Source organism: Atta colombica, unplaced genomic scaffold (assembly GCF_001594045.1).
Source record: "Atta colombica isolate Treedump-2 unplaced genomic scaffold, Acol1.0 scaffold136, whole genome shotgun sequence".
NCBI classification, from domain to species: domain Eukaryota; kingdom Metazoa; phylum Arthropoda; class Insecta; order Hymenoptera; family Formicidae; genus Atta; species Atta colombica.
Genome location: NW_017259224.1, coordinates 454,074 through 469,514, shown reverse-complemented (window position 1 = coordinate 469,514; position 15,441 = coordinate 454,074). Strand labels below are relative to the sequence as shown.

General features: G+C 36.2%; 1 protein-coding gene across 1 annotated transcript in view; it reads right to left on the bottom strand.

The window, feature by feature from the left end:
• LOC108684615 overlaps positions 1-15,441 on the bottom strand; it is a 137,200-nt gene that overhangs the window by 23,247 nt on the left and 98,512 nt on the right. The window lies entirely within an intron of this gene.

Genomic DNA, 15,441 nt, shown 5'->3' with positions numbered 1-15,441 from the left:
TTGCACCGCATAGTAAAGAGCTAAATAGGAAGGAAATATTGTAGTTAAAATTACGTCAAAGAATACAGGTCTTATTGTGTACACTGTTGAATTTATAATGCCAAATTATATTCAATTTGAATTATTTTTAATAATTTTTATAGGTTAATTTAATACTATGGAATTAAACAATTTAATTCGAGTAAATGTATTAAATTTGATTTACATTTAGTTTATTATTTACTACATGCTATGTTAATATTGGACGTTGTTTATATTAATCACAGAATTGATTTACATTTTGTGGAAGTTAAAAATAATAAAATGTTATTTAACTCAAGAGATTGAGTTGCCATTACTCCTTTGATATCTAACAATTGATATTTTGTTGTAAAATTGAAATAATGGACACTATAATTAAATGTAATAAGTTTCATATATTATTAAATATAATAAATTATTAAACAATGTCATCAATATGCACGTTGATTAAAATTCGACCAGGTCTGAGAAACGTGGAGTCGATGTGTACCATATAATTCTAGAGTTAACATCTATATATGCGAGACTCCGTCTATTTTCCTAAAAGCTTTACACTCTCAAAATTATTTCCTTACTTCAGAGTAAAGAAAATTTATGTGAAAATGAAATTTTGAATATGTGAAATGCAAGGGATCCTGCATGTGATGTAGGCTCGAAACTTTGACGATCGAATCTCATGCTGGCGAGTCTTCGCCATGCCGGATGCATGCAGTGAACATGGGAATAGTACGGAATGAAATTGACAGACACACAGGACGAAAGGCAGAACGGAAACGCGTGACGGAAGGGAAGTGGCAGTAGGCTATTGCGCTATTGCGTTTGAGAACAAACTGACGAGACAGACGACGAGAGAGAGGAAAAGACAATTTATCAAGCGCAATTAAGTCAACCTCCGCAACCGGGCTAGTATGTGTTTAGTTACGTAAGACTCCGGCCAGCTGTGAGCTATCATTGAGCTAGGAAACGTATCTGTGAAGTTACCCACGGCATTTTATTAGTTTTCAAAAAAATAATGATTGTTCCGGTAGCACTTTCCTTTTTATTATACTGTTCTTTTAAAAATAATAAAATGTTCAGTATTTTTAATGTAAAAAAAATCAAAAATAAACAAACGCCGTGCTAGAATGAAATTTTTACACGTTTTTCTGGCATCTGATTCTACTTTTAGAGGAAGTTATGTCGTGCTGGAACGTGAAGTTAGCACGGCATTTATTTATTTTTGATTTTTTGATATTAAAAATGCAGAATGCATTTTGTTATTTTTGAAAAAAACAGTAGAACAATGGAGAGTGCTACCGGAACAATCATTATTTTTAAATTAATAAAATGCTGTGCTAACTTCACAGACACCTAGGAAACCAGCTCGCGGCGATGATCGGCTACGCATCGAATGCAATCGCGCAACGCGATTCCTATTTTCTTTTCTCTCTCGCAACGAATCGTTTTACGAAGAGGTTTCCCGCGATAGAAAGAATGGAATGAGAGTCGATTGTCTATCGTTGGGAAAATCGGTAGCGATCACCTGGAATTCAATCGATGTGGAATGCATATTGGCGAATCATCGCGGACTTGTAGAGAGACCAGGGTGATTCAACGGACAATGAACGCGCACGAGGGAATAAATGGCGCGAATCCGCATCGGACTACGCTGCTACACGCACGTCTGGCATTTGCCCGACGATCGAATCGGTGGAATATCTGTCCGATCTGTTGTGTGACGATCGTTCATGGTTTAATTCTGCGTTCACGCTCAGACTGACGCTGGGAATGCAAACGACCCGGCGCGATGCCATATGGGCGCAGCAGGAAACTCCTCTCGCACTTTGCGCATAATAGACGGTATTCAATCCGCAGAATGTGTGGACCGATAGCGCGCGACTCTCACCGACTATATGTGATGATAAAGACATCGCGCGCGATTTGAAATTCCGTTCCTCAGTCACGATCGGACCATATTTGCAGATTGATATAGCCGAGATTTTCTCTATTTATCGGAGCGACTCATAAACTCATTCGCGTAGAAGCGAGAATATCTAAGAGTTGAAGATTATACTAAGATTACACTACATCCTTAAATACCTGTGCGCTGCATATAGGTTTCGTTGAACCACAGATGGCTTCTTTTATTTATGTACTTTACATCATAAGTGGATGTTACAACGTAGCAAAACGTTTATGGAGTTGGTCCGTTTTAACCTGTCGTAGAACATCCGGGTTACGCAATTGAGAAATTCATGAGCAATAAAGCTAAAATGAGGATCTTATTATGCATAGAATATCGCGAAATGTTGTAACTTCTCCGACGGGAATAACTTTGCGCTGAGAATGATAAAAGATTTCAAAAGTGCTTTATTCCGTATGCGAAAATAATCGGCGGGCAAATCGCTCTTTGGAAAATACGAACTATTTTCTTTTTTATAATGCTTCGGAAGTTTATTTCTCCGTTCCCGGTTATCTTCATTGCAATTCTATTCTGTTACACTTTGTTTTGGATCAATAATCGGTTCACTTACTTCATATTGTCTGCCAATAAAATTAGAAGGATGAATATATCGCTTATTTGCTAAAATAACGACATAATTCAAGAAACGAAGTTTTCCAGAAAATAAGTTTGAATATTTTGAATCATTAAAATTCTGTAATATTAATTTTGAAATACAATTTTGATGTAATAACTGACTATAGAGAAATAAAAGTACGTTCTTTCGCTCTTTTTTTTTCTTTATGTTTTTGCTTTTTTTACAAGCAACTAAAAAAAATGACAATTTTTTAATTGTGTCGTAACAAATGAACAATATATTATATACATTTTTTTTTTAATACCGCGAGGTACGTGAGTTGATGCGAATCAACCCACTAACAATAACTCAAAGAGATGCACTTTTTAAGCGAAATGTGCGCGTACCGTGCAACATTTTTCACCTTTATAGGCCGTGGAGTTCGAATGCGCGAAGTTCTCTCGCGGAATCGTTCAATCCGGCCTGTATGATAAAAAAAACTCGAACGTGCGAACTGTGCGCGATTATATCGACTGACCATGGACAATTGACGGTGTGACTCCGTAGTTGGTGGAATGCGTGACGACGCATCCGGGATGCCAGCGATTTGCGCGGATTCATCGTTATGCTGCGAATGGACACGCGAGCGGGATGACTCTGTGACAATTCGTATCGATAACCAACCGCGACGTGCCAACTGCGGCGCTCGATTGGATTAAATCAAGATCGACTTCCTAAACGACGTTTTTTATTTCCTTTACGCAATCGTAAATGCGTGTCCCGTTTCTTGCCCTTCGGCAACCGGAATGCGGATGGATGGTTGGTATTGTTAGCGATTCGAACAAATCCTATGAATGCGTCGAAGGACGTCGCAGTAAATTCATTTGCTTTCAACCAATAAATTTTCATCACGGAAGATCGTAAATAAATCAACGAGTTTGCAGTTGAAAATTACGACGATACTTATAACGAATATTCCACGTCTTCTCTCTTCTCTCTATTTACTTTTATCTTTATTTTGTATATTTTCTAATTTCTCACTTTATCTCGCGTTCACTATGTGCCTTTGTTTTATTGTGCTCTTAATTTCAATGCTGCAACGTGTTCTTATATACCGGACGCCCTAGAATTTTCCCCTTTCTAATAAACGCATTTATCTATCTATCAGAATGTATAAAACCTATTATTCTTGTCCTTCTTTACATCTTGGTTTATTGTAACTAAATTATTATTTATACGTACAAGTAAACATAAGAATAATTTCTATGCATTCATATTTCCTAGCTTTATTATTCCTATAATTATTTAAAGTCAGTCAAGTTTTTCCAGTTTTTCCTGCTGTTTTAACGGAAATGAAAGATCTTTATCAAAAACGACAAAAATCATCGATAAAAATAACAATCGTTTTAGTTTTTTAGATTGTCTCGATATTTCTGACGAACATTCTATTTGTAAACTCGAAAAATATATGAAAGAATTTTATATTTATATAGAACGTTGTCGAGAATTCTGTTTAAATTTCTTTCTTACACGCAACAACAGTCGTTTATCTCTTCGCTCTTTTATTCCATAATATAATTGCCACGCATTCATGCAATGAAACGCATTGGGACTGAATTGTATCGCTGTTCTCAATGCAATGCAAGTTACGATAACCATCCAGAATATTCAATGCGGACGGAGCATCGAAAATACGCAGATAATCAATAAAACGAGGGAAATAATTTAATAGATACTCAAGCGGTCGATCGACGATTGTACTACACTAATGTACCATCTCTCTCGAGCGATGGTTAAATGCATATAGCATACAGTCAGTATAATAATTTAAACGTATGCATCCGTCGACTCATTGCGAAAGTCATGCTGGAAATGTTAGATCATGTAACAGATCGGTGTTACCCAATTTCGTTGTTTTAGAACCGGACCTCGTTTCGCGGGGTTACAAAATCTGCAACACGAGAAATTCACTCGCAAGTTTCACGCCGGTTTAATTAAGCGCGGAATTCATAGGGAAGCCGAGTCGCGGATCTGCGCACGGCGCGTAGATTAAAACGAAACAAATCTTCCGGAGTTTGAAAATGCAATTAAAAATTCAGGCATCATTTGATCTTCCGAGCCTGCACATGCGCGCGTAAATATAGGTGTGCCACTTGGCACAGCGTGTAGAAAAGATCAAGGTGTACAAACGAGAGCCGTTATCCGCGCGCATACGGGGTGTCCGTGAATTTCCTGACGTTTCGAATCGGCAATGCCCATAACGAATGTCTTGTCTTGTTGTAGAATTTCTTGCCTTGTTGTTGTTTCCGTAACATGACTGTTGCGCAAATCGTACATGTACGACGAGATGATCTCGCGAAGCGTTTCGAATTAGGAGGTCTGAGCTAAAAATTACGTTTTCACGAAAAGGGGGAAAAGAGTGGTCTGTGGAATCTCCGACTGTGCAGAATGCACGGGGATTAAAACGGAGGTTGTTCACCTCGAATATCCTAAAAGGCGCCGGAGAGTTGGGGAGCTTTCTATGGGGATTTAATGGCTGGCGTCGCGACGCCCGTGCCGGAAAAGGCGTCAGAGGGTCGGCGTTGAAACGACGATGAGCATCGGCTCCAAAAGGGTGCGGATATCATTTTCCCGGATCAGAATTCGGGCGTTGAATTCGCTCGAGAGATTATGGGAAAAGGGCGGTTCGCCCTCGTTCGAGAGCGGTTAATGAAATTCGTGAAATCCGCACAGAATTGTAACAGAAGAATACAATGCGAGTACGTAATCTGACTCAACTAATTTTTAGGGTGTTTCGTAAACTCATCTTCAACCTTGCGTTACTTTTGAATGCCATATTTATCAACAATTTTCGACTTTTGCTTAGCTCAGCATTAAATGTCTCGGTCGCGGTAATGAAACAGACATTCTATATTTAATTGTCCCAATTGTCGAATAACAGATTATATTCTGTTACTGACTGAGTTTCTCTCTTTGATTATCTGATGTAGTCTCTAGAGAAGTGGCCAACCTTCCTGTCTAGTATATTATTATAGAAATCTTTGATATGCCATTATGCTACAGAATCAAGAAAAAATGATTGTAACCTTATACTTTCTTCTCTTGCATTAAAAGCAAAAAGATTTCTTTTACTTAACAAAGTTTATTTCTTTTACTATATTCTGTTTTTCATTCGTTTAAAAATAAAAATTGCAAAATATTAATCAGAGATTGCATGTATTTTTGTCCGTTTTCGCTAAAACAATATTATATTTTCTTTCTTTGATCGTTTATTAAGTTTTCCCTAGAAAATTATTCAATAGTCAATTAATATATTCAAAATCTTCATCATGTGATAAAAAAAATATTAATCTAGTGCCTTTAATATGAAAACGAACGCAGTTGTAAAGTGCAAATGTAAAAAGAAAAAGAATTTAATGGAGTATATACAGTTGGTACAAATTTTACATTTTCTTTGCAGGCGTGTTTCCTTAGGCGTGCCACTATAAGAATGCCTTCGCGTGTCACAGATTGGCCACTCCTTCTTTTAAAATTAAGAACGACCTTGTATGAAATGACACTGTTCGAAATCGACTCATGCGCGTGTCTTTTTCGTTGAATCGACAAAGGTAGGCAGGCAGGGTAGGCAAACAGAAATAGATCGTGGCACTTTGAACATGACGTCGACGGCAGGAACGTACTCTCACGGTCATTTGTATCGTCCTCGACCTGTTGCTGTTACAGTCGGACAAGAGTTGATTTTCCTTTTTCTCTGCTGTACCACCTCCACCGCGTTTCGTTTTCCCGCCATTATTACGAGCAAGGTGATAAAAGGAAGGCGAAGAAAATGTTGGCTCGCGTCCAGATGTAATAAATATTTTACACTCCCGCAGCATTCCTCGAGCGCTTGTTTTCTCGCGATGCTTTGTCGTATTCTCGCACGGTATCTTCGCCGTGAGATAAAATAGGATCACGCCGTCATACATCTCGCTTAGCACATCGCTGTAAAACTAGTAACGACTAATCCGAAGACGAAAAGGACCGGTGAGGTTCGCCCGTTAGATAATTCACGTAGATCTCGCGGGGCAATACTGCCACATTTTATCTTTATTTATTCTTCTATCTAAGCCTTGGATTCTGATTCAAAGACTAGGAATGGATGAAGAGTGACACACTGGAAAAGATACTAAAATTTTAATAAATTATTTGTTTAGATAGTGCCAATTGAATATTTACTAAATACAAAGATAAACTGAAAAAAATTCCTAAAGTGAAGTAATATTTTCTTGAATACGTTTAGTAAATATTTATTTGCAATAAAGAGACGTTTTTACTTAGTACTATTCAAGAAAATATCACTTAGATTTAGGAAATTTTTTTTCAATACATATACTTATATTTATTTGATACAAAAACTATTAATTTGATTTAATTATCGTTTCTTTTTATTGAGTCAATATTTCTTTATTGTAAATAAATGTTTAATTGGCACTATTCAAGTAAATATTAAAATTATTTATTAATTATTTATTAAAATTTAGTGTATTTTTTCTTAGTGGAGAAAAAATGGTTTTGCTGAAGTATCTAAAAATTTAGTTAGATACAGATCTGAAAATAAATTTTGTTGGATATCAAAATAATTATGTTTTTAGAAGGCTCAAGCTATAAGTTGCTACAATGTCAAAACTTTTGGCAACATTGCTCATCATGCTTGAATTTCTTATATGATTATTTATTGGTCTAAAATTTTCAGATCTATACGTGTCTACCTAAATTTTTAGATATTTTAGCAAAATCATTGTTCCCGTGTGGCAAGAAAGTAAAATTGTACGAGGAAACGTTAAAAAACGTTAACAATTGCGACGTATTTTTTTGTAATCTATTTGTCATTCACTGCAGTTAGATTTATTTTTGTCTTAAATTTACAAAATATTTCTTGATAAATACATGTAACAATAAATAAGAAATAGAATAAGAGAACGAATATTGTTTTACGATTTGGAAATAAAAAAATTTTTATATATAACTCTACAATTCTCAAAATTATTTTATTTTCTATCTTCTTCCTAATATATTAACATAACGACTTTATAACGACTTTATAACGATTATCACTTAATCACGAAAACTTAGTTAAATTATAACTTTAAGTCATGCATTATGCATATCCCTTCGATAGGAAGCTAAGAAGTAATTTCTTATTTCTCCAATAATTCTCATTTATGTACATATACTTGTACTTAATAATGCAAGAAAGAGGTACGCGTATAGTCGCGGTTACGTGTAACCGCGATGATGAAATCATTGTTTCTTATATGGAAAAGCAATTTAGTAAAACGACTAATCGCATTGCCGATCTACGAAACTACTACAAACTACGGTTTGCCGCAGTACATATTTCCCGTGTGGATTAATCTCCGGTGTTTGAACCTCTCACCGTCTTTCCAAGATCGCGCAACGGTCTGCCGCAATCTTGCCACTATGATTATGGTAGCAAGTAGCCACTATGGCATCGACACGAGTGTCGACTCGATGCTCCAAGTAACGGGATCTGTAGTGATCAAGTAGGTCAGGCGACGCGATATCATCGCTTTGTCTCATCGACCGTGTACTTGAAGGTCCGGTTTTACCTTCCAATCATTCCATTATACTCGAGACGACATCGTGATTTCTAAGTGTGAAACGTGTGTTAAGTTTAACTAGGAATTCACTTTATTAGCAAGCAACATAAGTTAACTAGGAATTCATTTTATTAGCAAGCAACGATTCTTCTTGTATGCCGACAGAAAACGATAATGAGGAGATTTTACGGTGGATAGCATGAATGTTAAGAAAACGTTGAATCAGTGAATGATGTTACGACTAAAATTATGAATAAAATAAGTCGTAATTATTTATATAGCCGGCGATATTACTTGCATAAATAAGTTGATCAGTGAAAGTTAATATCGGACAAATTATTAAATGTCGATGTATTTTCATAATGTGAACTGTACCGAAGTCTCTACAGAGAATATTGGAATTTATCTCCGATAAATCAAGAACTAATGAAATTGCAATGAAGAAATTAATGCGTTATGTCATTATTATACTGTTAAATATCGAAGAGATTGGTAACCTAATATGTTAAATTAAATAGGAATTTCTCTTATTTAATTAAATAATATTTTATTATTTTTAACTTCCATGTATGTCAAAATGTAAATCAATTTATTTCTGTGGTTAGTTTTGAACATATCGTCTACATTAACATGCATTTAATAAATAATAAATTAAATTTCAATCAAATTTAATACATTTTCTTGAGTTTAAAATCGTTTAACTTCATTGTTTTAGTCAAATTGATGACATATATTGGGAAGTGCAGTAGCGATCTATAAATTATTAAAAATTATTCAAATTGGATATAATTTGACGTTGTAAATTCAACAATGATATTATCGGTTTGTACAAAGATGTCGATTGTAGACAAATGAATAAAAATTAACTGCTGCTTGGAACTGTTACAAGAAAATATTCGCGTTTCATTCGAGTGCGAAGCTTGTTGAGCAAGAGTCGTGTTTGCCGAGTTTGTCTAATGACACTTCTTGCTGTTACACCGTTAACTTAAAAGTGCAAAAATGTCGCGACCAGCTTCTCAAGTTAAAATCGTCCTTACATCATGAACGTAAAAAGGTCGTAAAAGAGTTGTTGAGAACATTGGTGGCTGACAGACGACCGGAAGAAGATAACGTGTGTCGCGTCATAGTTGCCGATCGATGGAGCTTAGTTTGGCACACGCTTCGATGAAAAGAGTAGGATTAAACATTGGTTGCTCGATAGCAGTTCAAGCGGAAGCAATAATAGTTCAACACAAGAAACGGAATAAATGGTGCGTTTCGCCCCGCTAATTCTACAGGAGAAGCCAATTATTCCTATTTTATTGAAGGCACGAAGATGTTTTTCCCACGCGAGAATTAAGCGTTCAAGCGGAAATGTAAACATAGTATTGCGATGAATGCATAGTATCGATCATCCGTTAGCGATCCAGTTACATTAACGTTTTCCAATGTTCGTAGGAAAAGAAAATTATACACCGACAAACGTGAAATCTATGAGATTTGACCTAACAAACTAGACTGTTCTTTTTCTTCGTGTTTCGATGCCGTGTAGAATTTCTTATCGATCTTCAATTTTCCGGTCTCTCCACGGTCATCGTGATCAATTTGATGATGGCAGGTGCAAATACATCTTCCTGTCACCTACTTTTACATCTACAGAATTGTGTCGCTATTTCCTTGTTTATAAACGCATTCGGTCGTAAGAAAGGAATAAAAGCTCGTCGAATGCGCAAGATATCGAAAATGTCATAGAAATGTACAGTCGTATATCGTGTAAAAAATGATAGAAAGTTCTATGTATAGAGAGTTATCCCAGGTACTTCAGCAAGTTGATAGAAAGAACTGCAGCACCTTGCTTAACCGCCAACACCTTGCAGCCGACACACATTACGCAAGAACCGAATCCGCGACACGAGTATCGCGACTAGGGTAACGGTATTTTACGAAGTAAAATCGTTCTGCAACGCGCGCACAAATCTTACTGCTTTTAACGGTTCGCATTCATTGCCGAGGTTCAGTCCAATTGACGCGTCTCTGCGCGTCTCTGGCTTCGTAGCAAAAAGATTCAGTCGTGTGACCACCTATTCATCAATGACATATCTTTCTTTGACGTTGCCAGTCTAAGGTAAAAACCGTAAAAGTGGGACGCGATAAATTCCACGTTATTTTCTTGTTGTCTTTTATTGTGAATACGATGGCACAATATTTGCTGGAGCAAAACATTTATTTCTACATCAAAGAATAGCTCGACTAGCTAGAAAGATCATCGAAGCATTTTATCATAAATATAAAATTAATGATGATAAAATTAATCCGAATAACGGTAGCCATTATTTTTGTTAACTAAACGCCTTTGAAATATTTGATAGAGCTGACTATTGGATGGTTTGATTGCTGCTTTATTGAGAGGCAGTGATGTAGGCTACCGAATTGGTCACGATCGACTCATTATCGTCCGAAAATAGCCGCCGTTACTTTCGTTCTCGGATAAGCGCAATTGAGAAAGAATATATGTTACTCGGAATGTCAAATTGATTTATATGATAAATTTATGATTGTACAGAAAAAAAATTTAAAAAAATGAAATGAAATTCGCGAGGTTTTTTTCATTAAAGTATTTTAGCGGTCGATAGAAAAAAAAAGTTTTACGTAGAGCTACATAATCATTGTGAAGGCTATTTGAATTATTTAAATCGTGAAAAGTTGTAAGACCCAGAAAAGAGACTACTTTTTTGTTAAATATCCAAACAAGGAAATATTATGAATTATGAATACATCATAAATATAAATTATTTTGTAATAAACATATATTGTTAGATATCAAAAGGAGTAAGAGAATGATCCTCAATTCTTTGATTTAAATAACATTGTTATTTTCAATTTTTATTTATATCAAAAAGTAAGTAAATCCATTTCTGTGTCCATTCCTTAATTTCAAAGTAAACATCACTCATATTAACGTGTGCACTTAGTAAATAATACCTAAACTATAAATTTGAGTCAAATTTAATATATTTTCTTGAGTTAAATCAATCCCATTGTTTTAGTCAAATTACCGATTGGATAGAAACAGTGGCAACCTATAGATATGATTAAAAATAACTCAAGTTGGATATAATTTGACATTATAAATTTAACAGTGTAAAGAAAGACGAAAATGATAGGCCTAGAATCACATAATACCACATAATTCCATTCATATTTAATTCCTGCATTTAGCCTTTACCTAAATATTTGACAATTGAATTGACAATATCATGGGTGCGGAAAGTCAGTGTGGAGTTTCGGCAGCTGCGTTCGCGTTGAACGATACCGGGGATATTCAATGATCGAAAGTGCTGGCACTCAGTAACGGTACTCGGTCGAAAGAGGAATGCATCCACGCGCGCGTGAAACTGGATAAACGAACGGAGCGTCCTGTGACTGAGCCTCCGGCCTTTCCGAAATGTATTCGTCGGGTCCCCAATCTCTTTTTCTCTTTTTCTCGGCGGCCTTTCGCGTACGGTCCCCTCGCGGCGATCGATACCACGGCCACGAGAACGCAACAGTACCTTTGGCGCTGTTCCAGAGTTGCGGGAAACTGTAACGCGATGTCGTTTCTCAGTATCGAGAAATCGAGTGGCTTGGCGACCAAGTTTGGCGAGGATTCCTTTTCCCGATAATTACAGATCTGAATTCTGAGTTGTGCCAAGTACAAAAATTACGAACTTTACGAAGGAGAAAAGGACTTAATGTCCAACTCGAATCCACATCGAACGTGATCAACATTTTGACGTTTGACATCTTCGTTCTTCGGGGTTCATTAAAAATAGGATTGTCAATTCATTCAATTCTTTTCCTTGGATATCATCCTCTTTTTTTGAGCAGTCAGAAACGTCCGGAGGGATTTTCCAAAGACGTTCGAGATAATTGTGAACGTCCGGAATTTCAGGGAACTTTCTAAATTCTGCTTTGACTCTTCCCGCGCTATTCTGTCTTAGTTTTGATTTATAACAAGTGTAGTAATCCTTAAGCTGTAAGAAGTTGACCAATCATAGTTGAATGTGAGGAGAATCTGAAGAATAATCATCTATGAGCGATTAATTTCTTATATTATTAAATTAATATCGTTAATAAACATTTAGATGGAAACAATTATTATTATTGTTATTATAATATTATTTTTATTATTATTATAGATTATTATTATTATTATTCGTTGATTGTTTTAACCAATTTTACTAATCTACACGCATTTTTATGTCCAGGATTTTTAATCTGTAAATTCTAGACTGAGAAAATTATCTGATTAGATTACTCGTAATTCTGGTTGAACGGATGAATTAAAATTTTTGGTTAAATCTATTAAATTCCAGTTGATTGTTGAGATTACAGAATTTTGATTGATATGATCAGAATTTTGTGGTCCATTTTTTCACACACCTTTCTCAGTATGTAATTTAGAAAATTTTGATAGCAACTCTAGCTAAAGGAGACAATAGTTGTATGGCCGTGAATCGATCCTGATTCGCGCGACGCTCGTGAATTATTCTTAGAGGCTGCAATTTATACAGAGCTTTCAACTTCGCCGCGAATTAACGATTCGCCTTTTACCGCCGCCAGCGCGCCGTTTGTCCGGTTTAATCGAAGTTCGCAAATTACCTCGCCAACCACGATGAACATTTTAATACTGAACTTCGTCTGTCTTCGCGAGAAATTCGAAGAATGCCCCACATTAACGAGACCTCACGTGCCAGGAGTTCTGGAATGGCCTGAATGAAAAGACTAGGAAACCCGGAAAACGCGCGTTTTTTTCTTTAATGACGCTTTTTTTCCCACTCCGGTTTTAGATTTGCGCTCCGAGTTTAGTCTCTCGTGATAACTTTGGTAGCTCGCGTAATAATGCTCTACCAATCTGACTATAATGAGGCCGATCGCTAAAAATCGTGTATTATCAACTAAATTAAACGTATCAAATTAAATATATTAAATTGCTTGTAGGTTAGGATATCATAATTGCAATTATTAGGGCAATTTTAATTCAATTATCTTGTTCCAAATATATCTGTACACTATTGGTTTGCAAGTTTCTCGTCGTCGAATAGTATAACGCGTAATAGCTATTAATTCTCCGGCGTCAGTACTTTATTCTCAATACAACATTCTCGTCAGTGAAGGGAATGCGACATACATAATGCATATGGCATAAATACCGTAAGTAAATTTTGATCTGTCGATTGCCGTTAATACTATCAAACGAGTTGAAAATTATTCACAAAAAATCGGCGAAGTTTTTATACGATTGTTCCATTGGGTTACCAGGAAAAATGGATTAAGAATTATCACGATTTGTGGATTTTATATACGTACTGTATTTGCCGGACCAACAGCTGCCGCAAATCAAACCAACTTTCCCGCCCATCTTCCTCGCGATAACGAGATGCGCAGCTATCAAGAGGTCCTTGCTCCCTGCCGTGAATCTTAATAGCAGCGTGATCGACGTTTTGCCACGCCACGTGCCTGTCATGGGCACAGTCGCGTCGTCAACGAGTCTTGTCCGCCACGTGTTCACTACGTCGTATCCCGTAATATTGAAGGCAAACAAGACAGTCACAGTCGACCCAGTCAGTCTAATTGCTAGTCAACAATTTTTTTTTTCGTCACGATTGTTCAACTGATTTCCATGTTCAACTGATTTCCTCTCGGAGAAGCCGTGGAAACTACTCCGCGATCTGCGCAGTTTTGAAAAATTTTAATACATTTCGTGTGTTTGCAAAACAAACTACATAAAATCTCGTCAAATAATTTCCGATTGATTGAGGGATAAATTGCAGCTATTCTTTATAAACATCTCAGAGATTAAAATTATTTTCTCTATGTGATATTAATATTTTATATTTAAAATTGTTTTAGAGATATTTTTGAAAGTACAATTTTATTTATGAAAACATAACAACATAAATAATTATGTTAGAAAAATATATGTCGGGAAAAGAATGAAGGAAATTTGAAAATATGATTTTCTCAGAAATATTCTGTAGATAATTCAATTAATTGACAAATTTTTTGATAAAAATCGTAGTACATCAATTATTTCGATAACCGATCGAATAAGAGCGACTAAGTTTATGCAATCATATCGTCAGCACAGACGATGAAGTTTCTGTATCGATCAATACGAGCTGTCATGAGTTTATCGGTTTATTCGTTTATTAAATTAACAACGGGTATGATTTCAACAGAAATAGAAGCACATCGGTCTGCAGCTCGGATTTTTTGGTTGAAATTTCTATATTTGCAGTTTTGTTTATAAGCTGTAAAATTTCGAAGTCCATACTGTTCCATACAATATTATTTCGAAGTTGTGACAAAAACATTTACATAGCAACGTGTTGCTTGAATTTACATTTTTTTTAATATAAAATCCCGACAGAAGTATATTTGTGATTACAATATACAGTAAAATATATCTATAATAAATACACATAAAAAAAAATAATGAAATCCAATTTATTCATCCTTCCAATGATTTAGCGTTAAAACTAATTGAAGGGTGTATTTTTATTAAGGGTAAATTTTATCGATGTTTGCTTCAATCTACATTATCGCGGGATGTTCTTCGATTCTGAAAAACGTCATTGTGAAACATCAAACGTGAAAACTTTATTCTCACGGCTCTAGTTTCAGGTTTCAGCAATTTAATACCGACGATATGTATTATATCTACGTCCGCGGCGCCATTATATATTTTAAGACAAAGTGAAAACCGTTTCGCGCCTAAGAAATTACGCGGTGCCCACGATTCTTATTCTTCCTCCGAGACGCGTAAAAATCATCCGAATGCTTCTTATATCACGCTTAGCTTGCGCTCATCGTCATACCTAACGAGTATCGCGCATCTTCCTTGAAATGTCACGACCTCGAGTGAACTTTCAAGACGATTTTTATTCGCGTGCAGCGCGTACACCACAAACTCGCGTATCACATTGAACGTACCCGTTCGATTTATCCGCGAAATTTCGCGAATTTCTGTCGGGTCGATCGCGATTCAGACGCGACGTCTGTTACGCGATTTGGATTTCGCGATTTGGATTTCGCTTGGTGTCAGGTGCGCGCGTGTGTGTGTGTGTGTGTGTGTGTGTGTGTGTGTGTGTGTGTGTGTGTGTGTGTCACTTGCATCTGTCTGCCTTTCGCGAAAATTCCGAAAATTGATCGTGCAAATAGCGAAAGCGAAAGAATCGCTGCAAAATCTACAAACGGTCTGCACAGCAATCTCGATTAAACTATCACACAGTCATGCAAACGTGTACCGCACTTTATCGCGAAATGCAACGTCTCTCTCGACGATGATCCACGTGAGTACG